The sequence below is a fragment of the Dermochelys coriacea genome, chromosome 8, assembly GCF_009764565.3.
Source record: "Dermochelys coriacea isolate rDerCor1 chromosome 8, rDerCor1.pri.v4, whole genome shotgun sequence".
Classification (NCBI taxonomy): Eukaryota; Metazoa; Chordata; order Testudines; family Dermochelyidae; genus Dermochelys; species Dermochelys coriacea.
The window spans coordinates 45,312,211-45,324,693 of record NC_050075.1 but is presented as its reverse complement, the minus strand read 5'-3'; positions in this window follow the sequence as shown (position 1 = coordinate 45,324,693).

Below are 12,483 nucleotides of genomic sequence, written 5' to 3'. Positions count from 1 at the left end.
GCTACTGGCAGGGTCATTGACTTTGAACAACTCTCTGCCCAGCAACGGGCAGTAAGTTGGAGCATTGAAAATCCCCAGAGATAGAAAAGGTGTCAGATGCTGCTTTGAAAGAGATGTGCCCTGTAAGCAAAGGGAGCCAGGCCATCGCCAGAAACAGAAGACCAAGGTGGAGCAAGGCTTTGTCTTCCCCCCAGCACACTGACCAAACCAGGGACTTGCCAGGGCACTGAGGACTCTGATGGAGGACTGCATTCAGGCAGTTTTTGTTCCCTATATATCTGTGGGTCTCCTGTGCTGGCTGTGGGGATGTCTACACTGGAGCTGAAGCTGCAATTTCCAGTATGTTAGACATACTCTGATCGAGCTAAAACGGGCAGTGGGAAGAGCTAGCCGTCCAAGTACGTACCTAAGGTCTTGGATGGGAATGTGCTCGAGGTGGTTAGCTCCCTCCTGCCGCTCACACTGCCATGGCTACTTGATATTTATAGCACAAAAACTCAGTAACCTGCCCTAGAAGTGATACCTTGAGCTCCAGTGTAGACATACTCTAAGAGTGAACTGGGTGCATTTAAGAAATGCCTTTGCTAAGCCTGTGTTTCTTGTGCTCCCCAAGGGGTTAAAATCTGAACCAGAGCTGTAGGCACTGACTCTGGGTGCTCCAGGGCTGGAGCACCCATGGAAAAAAATTAATGCATGCTAAGCTGTTCTGCGGTGTGCAAGAAGCACATGGGAGGAGTGAGGATGGGGCAGGAATGGGGTCTTGAAGGAAGTGGTGAAGTGGGGGTGGGGTGGGGTGTGGGATGAACAGTGGCAGGAAGAGGCGAGGTGGGGTCTTGGGGGAAGGGGTGGAGTGGGGGTGGGGCATGGAGTGGGATGGAACAGGGGCAGGAGGAGGCGGGGTGGGGCCTTGGGGAAGTGGTGGAGTGGGGGTGAGGCATGGGGTGGGATGGAACAGGGGCAGGAAGAGGCGGGGTGTGGCCTTGGGGGAAGGGGTGGAGTGGGGCGGTGCCTGGGGTGGAATAGGGGCCCAAAGAGGCGGTAGGGGTTTAGGGGAAGGGGTGGGTCTGGGGGGCGGGGCCTGGGGCTGAGTGGGGGTTGATCACCACTGGACAAAGGAGGAAGCTGGCGCCTGTGACCAGAGCATCCAGAGCAAGGTGGGACTTTGGAGAACGTGCATAAGTGACTGGGGAGATATAGGAGGTTTCAGCTTCGGGGTCTAGGGCAGCTAGACTGCAGAGTCCCTCGTCCCAGGAAGGGCACCAGACGAAAGTGCTGACCTGGGTGAGTGCCAGTGGTGCTGCCACACTAGAAGCCATGACTCGACTTAGGCCAGACCCAGCTGGGTTGGAAGCACATAGGGTCTAAGAGTTGGGTCCAATTACAGCAATCTGGTAACTGTCCACCAGGGGGACTCAGCCAGATCTGTGACACGGGCTGGGTGCCCACAGTGCACACCACGTCTGGGGCAGGACAAGAAATAGCTGGGCACACCAGGAAGGATCCAGATTGCAGATGACAGAACGAGGAGTAATGGTCTCAAGTTGCAATGGGGGAGGTTTAGATTGGATATTAGGAAAAACTTTTTCACTAAGAGGGTGGTGAAACACTGGAATGCGTTACCTAGGGAGGTGGTAGAATCTCCTTCCTTAGAGGTTTTTAAGGTCAGGCTTGACAAAGCCCTGGCTAGGATGATTTAACTGGGACTTGGTCCTGCTTTGAGCAGGGGGTTGGACTAGATGACCTTCTGGGGTCCCTTCCAACCCTGATATTCTATGATTCTATGATTCTATGATCAAACAGAGAACGCAACAGCACCAGCATCATAGGTCCAGAGCAAAAGCACCCACTATTGCTCAAAGGGGTGCTGTCCTCTACTAGCAGCCAGCAGATGCTAGTGTAACACCGACAGACCCTGGTCATCGGTGGGCAGGATCGAACCTGGGGCCTCTGGAGCTTAGGGTATTAGCCTCTACTGCATGAGCTAAAAGCCATATGCCTGTTAGCTAAGGCTGTAGAGCAGATTCATTTTATCTCTCTCTTTAAGTGGTCTCGGTGCCACTAGATGGGGCAGAACACCACACCCAGCAGGTGTGTGGGTTACAATAGCAAGAGCATTTTGAAGAGACATAAATTTGTTGCTGACCACAGCCTTTGTGAAGGTGCTGACTGTGGAGATGCTGTGGCAGGTGAGGACTTCAGGGCATCTGCTGCTCCCGTTCCTGTGACTCCGAGGTAGACAGAACCCAGTCAGTCCTTCTTCTGCAAGAGGGCCATGCCAGAGCCATGTCTTGCTGTGCGGAAGGTGGTTTGTGATGCCTGAGCTGATGGGAAGACACCTCTCCCACCGCAGACACATAGGCCTGTGATCAGACCACAGTCACCTCTCACAGCACACTGACTCAGCAGCAGCCACCCTGGCAGTCAAGGAGGAGAACAGCAGCTGGCAGCAACTGGGAGCTGTTACTGGGGAGTGGTTGGAGCCCCATTCACAGTGGCTTTGTGGCTACAGGCAGCAGGGTCAGGGTCACAAAGGCAGTGCATGGTGGGGGGAGACTCACACCTTGTCTTGCCCACTGACTCAGCCTTGTTGTTGAGAATGCCTGGACAGGGACAGGGAATGATCTGTGGCCACTTCAGTTGGTCTTGCCCAGCTGTGAAAGAGACGTCTTATTCCCAGATGAAGCAGGAGGTGGTGACAAAGTGGAATTCTACCTTCCATATGCTAGCCCGATTGTATGAGCATAGAGCTACCACCATGCAGGATTTCTGTGTCCAGAGATCTGCACAGGTGCAGTCAGATACCAGCCCGCAGATGACCATCAACATAGAAGCCAGGAGCTAGGATTCACGATGTGACAGAGAGACTGCCGAGACTCATCAAGCCCTCGGATTGCTACTCCTTCCTGCTTCTCCATGTGGGCACCAATGATACTGCCAAGAATGAGCTTGAGCGGATCACTGCAGACTACGTGGCTCTGGGAAGACGGATAAAGGAGTTTGAGGCGCAAGTGGTGTTCTCGTCCATCCTCCCTGTGGAAGGAAAAGGCCCGGGTAGAGACCATCGAATCGTGGAAGTCAATGAATGGCTATGCAGGTGGTGATGGAGAGAAGGCTTTGGATTTTTGACAGTGGGATGGTATTCCAAGAAGGAGGAATGCTAGGCAGAGACGGGCTCCACCTAACTAAGAGAGGGAAGAGCATCTTTGCAAGCAGGCTGACTAACCTAGTGAGGAGGGTTTTAAACTAGGTTCACCGGGGGAAGGAGACCAAAGCCCTAAGGTAAGTGTGGAAATAGGATACCGGGAGGAAGCACGAGCGGAAGAGCGCAAGAGGGGAGGGCTCCTGCCTCATACTGAGAAAGTGGGACGATCAGCAAGTTATCTTAAGTGCCTATAAACAAATGCAAGAAGCCTGGGAAACAAGCAGGGAGAACTGGAAGTCCTGGCACAGTCAAGGAATTATGATGTGATTGGAATAACAGAGACTTGGTGGGATAATTCACATGACTGGAATACTGTCATGGATGGATATAAACTGTTCAGGAAGAATAGGCAGGGCAGTAAAGGCGGGGGAGTTGCATTGTATGTAAGGGAGCAGTATGACTGCTCAGAGCTCTGGTATGAAACTGCAGAAAAACCTGAGAGTCTCTGGATTAAGTTTAGAAATGTGAGCAACAAGGGTGATGTCATGGTGGGAGTCTGCTATAGACCACCAGACCAGGGGGATGAGGTGGACAAGGCTTTCTTCTGGCAACTAACAGAAGTTACTAGATCGCAGGCCCTGGTTCTCATGGGAGACTTCAATCATCCTGATATCTGCTGGGAGAGCAATACAGTGGTGTACAGACAATCCAGGAAGTTTTTGGAAAGTGTAGGGGACAATTTCCTGGTGCAAGTGCTGGAGGAACCAACTAGGGGCAGAGCTCTTCTTGACCTGCTGCTCACAAACCGAGAAGAATTAGTAGGGAGAGCAAAAGTGGATGGGAACCTGGGAGGCAGTGACGGTGAGATGGTTGAGTTCAGGATCCTGACACAAGGAAGAGAGGAGAGCAGCAGAATAAGGACCTGGACTTCAGAAAAGCAGACTTTGACTCCCTCAGGGAACTGATGGGCAGGATCCCCTGGGAGAATAACATGAGAGGGAAAGGAGTCCAGGAGAGCTGGCTGTATTTTAAAGAATCCTTATTGAGGTTACAGGAACAAACCATCCCGATGTGTAGAAAGAATAGTAAATATGGCAGGCGACCAGCTTGGCTTAACAGTGAAATCCTTGCTGATTTTAAATACAAAAAAGTAGCTTATAAGAAGTGGAAGCAGGGACAAATGACCAGGGAAGAGTATAAAAATATTGCTCAGGCATGGAGGAGTGAAATCAGGAAGGCCAAATCACACTTGGAGGTACAGCTAGCAAGAGATGTTAAGAGTAACAATAAGGGTTTCTTCAGGTGTGTTAGCAACAAGAAGAAAGTCAAGGAAAGTGTGGGCCCTTACTGAATGACGGAGGCAACCTAGTGACAGAGGATGTGGAAAAAGCTAATGTACTCAATGCTTCTTTTGCCTCTGTCTTCACGAACAAGGTCAGCTCCCAGATTACTGCACTGGGCAGCACAGCATGGGGAGGAGGTGACCAGCCCTCTGTGGAGAAAGAAGTGGTTCTGGACTATTTAGAAAAGCTGGATGAGCACAAGTCCATGGGGCTGGATGCACTGCGTCCGAGAGTGCTAAAGGAGTTGGCGGATGTGATTGCAGATCCATTGGCCATTATCTTTGAAAACTTATGGCGATCGGGGGAGGTCCTGGATGACTGGAAAAAGGCTATTGGAGTGCCCATCTTTAAAAAAGGGAAGAAGGAGGATCCTGGGAACTACAGGCCAGTCAGCCTCACCTCAGTCCCTGGAAAAATCATGGAGCAGGTCCTCAAGGAATCAATTCTGAAGCACTTAGAGGAAGGGAAAGTGATCAGGAATAGTCAGCATGGATTCACCAAGGGCAAGTCATGCCTGACTAATCTAATTGCCTTCTATGATGAGATAACTGGCTCTTTGGATGAGGGGAAAGCAATGGACATGTTATTCCTTGACTTTAACAAAGCTTTTGACACTGTCTCCCACAGTATTCTTGCCAGCAAGTTAAAGAAGTATGGGCTGGATGAATGGACTATAAGGTGGATAGAAAGCTGGCTAGATCGTTGGGCTCAATGAGCAGTGATCAATGGCTCCATGTCTAGCTGGCAGCCGGTATCAAGCGGAGTGCCCCAAGAGTCGGTCCTGGGACTGGTTTTGTTGAATATCTTCATTAATGATCTGGAGGATGGCATGGATTGCACCCTCAGCAAGTTTGCAGATGACATTAAACAGGGAGGAGAGGTAGATACACTGGAGGGTAGGGATAGGATACAGAGGGACCTAGACAAATTAGAGGATTGGGCCAAAAGGAATCTGATGAGGTTCAACAAGGACAAATGCAGAGTCCTGCACTTAGGTCGGAAGAATCCCATGCACTGCTACAGACTAGGGACTGAATGGCTAGGCAGCAATTCTGCAGAAAAGGACCTAGGGGTTACAATGGACGAGAAGCTGGATATGAGTCAACAGTGTGCCCTTGTTGCCAAAAAGGCTAACGGCATTTTGGACTGTATAAGTAGGGGCATTGCCAGCAGATGGAGGGACGTGATCATTACCCTCTATTCGACATTGGTGAGGCCTCATCTGGAGTACTGCGTCCAGTTTTGGGCCCCACTGTACAAGAAGGATGTGGAAAAAATGGAAAGCATCCAGCGGAGGGCAACAAAAATGATTAGGGGACTGGGACACATGAGTTATGGGGAAAGGCTGAGGGAACTGGGATTGTTTAGTCTGCAGAAGAGAAGAATGAGGTGGATTTGATAGAATCATAGAATCGTAGAATATCAAGGTTGGAAGGGACCTTAGGAGGTCATCTAGTCCAACCCCCTGCTCAAAGCAGGACCAATCCCCACCTAAATCCTCCCAGCCAGGGCTTTGTCAAGCTGACCTTAAAAAACTCAAGGAAGGAGATTCCACCACCTCCCTAGGTAGTGCATTCCAGTGCTTCACCACCCTCCTAGTGAAAAAGTTTTTTCCTAATATCCAACTTAACCTCCCCCACTGCAACTTTAAGACCATTACTTCTTGTTCTGTCATCTGCTACCACTGAGAACAGCTTAGACCTAGATCAAATCCTCTTGGAACCCCTTTTCACATAGTTGAAAGCAGCTATCAAATCCTCCCTCATTCTTCTCTGTTCAGCCAGTTACATTCTCAGTCTGCCTCCTGGAGAAGAAAACTGAGTCACATGCAGATCGCATACCACCAGAAGGACATCACTGGGATATTTCTGGTAGGGAACATGTTATCTCTGGTAATTGCCACATAAACACCATTAGAGGGAAAGCACATTTCCTTGTGGCCATGTACCTTGACCTCTGATTTAAATCCACCATGGGTTCCTTCCCCCCTGAGAGCTGGGGAGGCAGACCTCAGCCAATTACAGCCTCGGCTGGCAGATCTGGTGGTTGAAATAAGGGTACCCAGCATTCCCAAGAGATGGATAAACTAGGGAGTCACCAACACAGCAGCAGGAGCAAAAAGTCCTTGCTTGTGATGTCGGCTACATTCTTGAGGACTGTGAACTTGTCCCCTGTACTTCTGAGGAGCCTGCTGCTGTGAATACACAGAGAAAGCAGGATATGCCATGATCCCATGCTGATGGCTGCACCTCCATTTGTCTGCTCACTGGCAGTTGAGGAGACATAGGTCTGGCCAGCGCTGTATCAGCTAGAAGTGAACTATCCGTCATGTACAGCTAGCAGTGTCTGCTCAGGCCTTGTGCAGCACAGTCAGAGCAGAGCGGCTGACAGGCACACCTGACCAAGTACGCTGTGCCTGAGCAAGTGGCTATCAGCTGCCTTCCTGCTGAATATTAGCCCCATGGGTGAGGAAGAAAAGGAATGCATGCAAGGGGTACGTCAGCACCAGCTGGCTGAATCTACCACCTGTGCCCTCCATACTCTGCTGCCTGCATAGAAACCAGCATGCAGGCTGCAATGTTCCCATCAATGAGCGACTGTGGGTACCGACACATGCCAGTCAAGTTCAGCTCAGTCAACAGGTATCAAATTTTTCATTGTGCAATGAGGGAACCAAAGACAGAGAGCAGGGCCGTGGTCAGCAATCATCCCACCACTTGTCTGCCTTCCTGGAGCAGCAGGCAATGCACTGCATCAGTGGTTTTCAACCTGTGCTCCACAGACCCCAGGGGGTCCACAGACTATGTCTAAGATTTCCAAAGGGGTCCACACCTGCCTTAGAATTTTTTAGGAGTCTGCAAATGAAAAAGGTGGCAAACCACTGTACGACATCAAACACCTTGCCCGTGTGGGGGCACTCTGCCTCTCACCCTCTCCCTCTGTCTGTAGGGGTGGAACTACTTGCTGCTCTTGGGTCTCTTTTGGAATAGTGGGGGTTGCCAAGGGAACTTCAAATTTCATAGTTAGTAGCACATGTGTGGCGGTGCTCATGGTTCATTCATTATTTGCTGGTGTCTGAACTATTCAGCCTCTGCTTCCTCACTTTTGACCTTGTGCTGGGCCTCATTACTCACTGAGTGTTCCCAGGTAATGTGAGTGGAAGGGGGTGGGGAAGTATGTCTGAAATCAGTTTGTCATCTCTGTGCTTTCCCAAGTGTTTCACAAGCCAGGCTGATGTCAATGCTTGTAGCACAGTAGTTGGGTACTGCGAAGCTGCACCTCGAGTGACATATCTGGCGTTGCATCAGTCAGAAGAAAAGGGATTGCTAATTTACCAAAAAGAAAGGAGTAGTTGTGGCACCTTAGAGACTAACAAATTATTAGAGCATAAACTTTCGTGAGCTACAGCTCACTTCCGATGAAGTGAGCTGTAGCTCACGAAAGTTTATGCTCTAATAAATTTGTTAGTCTCTAAGGTGCCACAAGTACTCCTTTTCTTTTTGCGAATACAGACTAACACGGCTGCTACTCTGAAACCTAATTTACCAGGTGACTGTTGTGGATGGGGCAACTAAGCTTGTGCTGTCCTTCCTAGTTTTAAAGGCTTAATGTCCATCTGCTGCTTTGCCCATGAAATCCAGGAGTGACATACAAAGCCGGAGATGCTACTACAGCTTCAGCTAGAACAGGGGCTTGCATGCTATCAGCTTATTTTCCCCCCCATGATTTTTGTTGCGCGGTCCTGGCAGTGTGTCCAGGTGCAGGGCAGTCTCTTTTGTCTGTGCATTGGTCATTGGCACTGAGATCATTGGGGGGGTGAGGCTGAGGTGAGAGGACTGGGGGTATGTCCACACTGAAGCTAAAAGGTGTAATTTCAAGCTCGAGCAGACATACCTGCGCTAGCTGAAATCTAACTCACATGCTAAAAATAGAGTGTAGCTGTGGCAGCATGAGTGGTGGGTGGGACTAGACAGCCCAAGTATGATCCCATCCAAGACCCTAAGTATGTACTCGAGTGGTTAGACCCTCATGCCACCGTGGCTACATTGCTATTTTCAGCACTCTAGCTGGATCACAGCTATCAGGGGTATGGCTCATTGAGCTGGAAATGGAACTTCTAACTCTGATGTAGACAGACCTTGAGAGGGCGGGGGCAGGAAGGGTTTGGAGAAAAGAGCCTGTTAGCATGTTTTTAAATACCACTTAGCACCTGGTGAAGACAAAGACAATGATGTCTAGAAATGCATTATAGGTCATAGTCAACCCTAGGATCAGCCTGTGCTGATTAGTGTTCCCTCTAATTTTTAACAGGCTGTGTGTGCAAAACATTTCTTCTGTGCCGCCGCCTAAGCAAAAAAAAGAGCTGGAGTGCCGCCGCCAAAGCCAGTGTTTCGCCGTGTGCACGGGGTTTAAGATCTGTGTGCGACATGCACACACGCCACAGCTTAGAGGGAACAGTGGTGCTAATTAACATGTGCTAACATGCCACTCATTTTGCCTGCCTAGGACAAGCCCTAAGTGAAGGCGGGATGTAGCCATACAGCACTAGCCTAAGTTCAGCCATTTATTGCAATGGGAGTGACATCTGGGATGAATTTACCCATGTACTTTGAAACGGATTTGTCCCTTGTTTAAAGTCTGCTCATTGATGCTGTCACTGGTTTTGGGCCTTATACAGTTCATTTAATTGGGTTTATCTGAAGAATGCATGTTTATAAATTATCAACATTATAAATGGTTATTAATTAATTTTTGGGCCTTATACAGTTCATTTAATTGGTTTATCAGGAGAATGCATGTTTATAAATTATAAATATTATAAATGCTGGAGGCAAAGTGAGGTTTGGGGTGGAGGCTGACAGCTTGCAACACCCCACGTAATAACCTCGTGACCCCCTCAGGGTTGTCATGACCCCCAGTTTGAGAACCCCTGTACTAGACTGTAGAGATTACAGAGCTCCAGGACCACTATGGCCGGGGTGAACTGCAAGACTGTCTTATTTTCTATTTACACAGACCTCCTTTCTGTATGACAACCATGAACAGTGAGTCTAAACATTCACAACAAACCTTTCTGAAAAGGGAAGGGTGAGATCCGAACAACAGTAACAGGACTGAAAACAAGAACACAAAAACAAAGAAGAAACAGCCCTATGAAGGATGGGGTAGATGGCCCAAAGCTTCAATTCTGCCCTTTTAAGCCATTTTGCCACTAGGCCTTTGACTTCCTTGAATTCTCAAGATCTTATGTAATCCTCCAGGAATGCAGGAGGCCGTCTGTCTCCAGTCAAATATCTGCTGTCAGGGAGAGGCTGTGGGGGACATGCTGGTAGTTCCCCATGGAAGGGGGGGGCGAGGGGGTAGGGTGATATTCACAGGTTCTGTCTTGAAGTAGCAATCCAGGTATATTGGCAGTCCACCTGGTGACGCAACAAGATTAAACCAGTTTCAATGGATGATTCCCACTGACACACCATTGCACTGCTCCTTTTTCTTGAGAATCTTTCAACCAAATGTGATTCAGACATCTAAAGTATTCGATGCTATGGTCCCTATCAGAGTCCCTCTTCTGAGAGGTTTTATATTGATGTCCCTTCTTCTGTAGTCTAGCCAACAAGGGTATAGTGGGAAGAAGGGACAGCTGGCATAGTGGACCTCAACTTCCTTCCCATCAGAAGTTTCAGAGGCCAGAAGTCATGTGCTAGAGGTGTTGATTGGTATGCCCAACAGGGCAAGATGAGGAGCTAAGGATTTAGAAAGAAGATGTTTTATTGTCTTTACAGCATGTTCTTGTTTCCCCATTACTCTGCAAGAACACTCGGTTGGATATGACAGAAGTGGAACCACAGGTCTCTGCAAACCTCTTAGGGTTTGTCTACACTGCAATAAAAGACCCACAGCAGTGAGGCTCAGAGCCTGAATCAATGACTTGGGCTTGCAGGGCTCACAACTGTGGGGCTAAAAATAGAGGTTCGGGCAGGAGCCTGGGCTCTGAAATCCAGCAAGGGGGAGAATATCAGAGCCCGAGCTCCAGCCTGTTATTTTTAGTCCTGTAGCATGAGCCCCATGAGCCTGAGTCAGCTGACCCAGGCTCTGAGACTCACTGCCAAGGGTTTTTAATTGCAGTGCAGATGTATCCTTAAAGCTCTCAGAGGAGAGCTGAGGCCCATTGTCAGAGATGACTTGCTCTGGAATCCTGAAATGGGCAAAGCTGGGTTTTATGCTCTCCATCACTGCTCTTTGTGTGGTGTTCTGCAAACTGCTAACTTCAGTGAACCTTAAGGAATAATCCGTCGTTGGAAGATAGGCTGTATTATCCAGCTAGAAAAGATCAGGCCTGACTGCTGCCCTGTCTGGTAGAGCAGATGAGGGGAATGGTTCTCATGTGAGCATGAGTAGCCCATTTCCCAACTCTTGGCTATGCTCAGGTCATCTAACAGGCAGTTTAGCTCTCTCCCTGCATTTTGTAATGCCCTTGGGTCTCTGCCAGGGGTGTCCTGTTGCACTGATGTAGAGATAACCAGGCTTGACCCCTTCAACAACCAATCTTGCTTTATAACATCCCCCAGAAACCGCCCAGAAACTGCCTAGCATGGTTTAATAGAAGTTTCTGACTTTTCCTGCTTTCTCCAGCTCTCTTTACAGTGAGTCATGACTCAGCTCAGTAATTCATTGGCCCCCTGTTTCTTTCTCAGTTCTCTCAGACATTTTTCTGTGATTTGTAAAGCAGTAAGTACTGCATCTTTTAAACCTGCCTCAAGCGGCTCCCCATTTGCTCTCTTGCTGAGGTCTAGGATCAGGGCCTCTGGGATCAGGTTCTTCCCATTAGCAATCAAGAACTGAAACCTTATGAATATCATTCAAAACTATTGTATCATAGGTGGTAACTGGCTTTTTTTAGCCTAGACAAGCAACTAGCAGTTTGTGGTCAGTTTCCATGTGAAATGTTATGCCCACTAGAAAGTCTCTGAAACATTCCCATGCCCATGTAGTGGCTAGGGCTCCTTCTCTGTGTGCATAGTGCTGCTCTGTATTGATGAGTGCTCATGAGGCATACACAACTGGGCACCACCATGAAGGTGATTGATCCCGATTGAGCCATGCCATCGGATGAGGCATCGGCTGAAAGTAGTGTTTTTATTTGACTTATATAAACTGCTGGAGTGCTCAGTTCTTGCTTTGTTTCTCTGAATACCTGGCTCTGCTTTGTTCCCCAATACAGAAATTTTGTGGACTCATGAGATATCACAATGGCTTTGACGTCTCTACTAGATGAGGTAGGAATGTTCCCACGTGTCATCATGCCTATGATGTACTTCACTGTCACTCTAATGCTTCATCGCCTGGGTTGTCACTTTCATTTTCTCTGGATCTGGTCTTACTCCTACTCCATCAATGATCTAGCCTAAAAATTTGATTCTGTCTTTTGAGAATTGACACTTGTCATTAAGTGTTAGGCCTGCTTTCTCCGGTCTTTCCCGGACTGCAAAGAGACATTGGTCATGTTGGGTTTGAGTTGATCCATAGATAAAGATATCATCCATTTGGCAAAGAGCCCCTTCCAAGTCCTCCAGGAATTGAGACTTTTTTTTGGAAGTGTTTCGAAAGAAATGCTGTGCTGGTAGTTGATTGAAACAAAACCTTCCAAAAGGTGTGATGAAGTTTGTTTGTAGTGCAGATTCTGTAGCAAGTGCCAGAACCCAGATGGGACATCCAATTTTGAGAAGACTTTTACTTCAACACATGGGAGTACTTGTCACTTTCTACAGATATCCTCATTGAGCCTGGTAAGGTCTACACAGATCCAAACCGTGTTGTTTGGTTTTGGGACCACTACCATGCCTGCATGCCATTCAGCTAGGATGTCTCTTCTGGAAATGACAACATCTTCTCCATGCAGCTGAGCTCTACTTGCACCCTGGGCAATGGAGGGACGGAGACTCTCCTAGGTATTGACAGAGCAAACAGCTTTGCATTTGGTATGAGTTTAATGTGGTA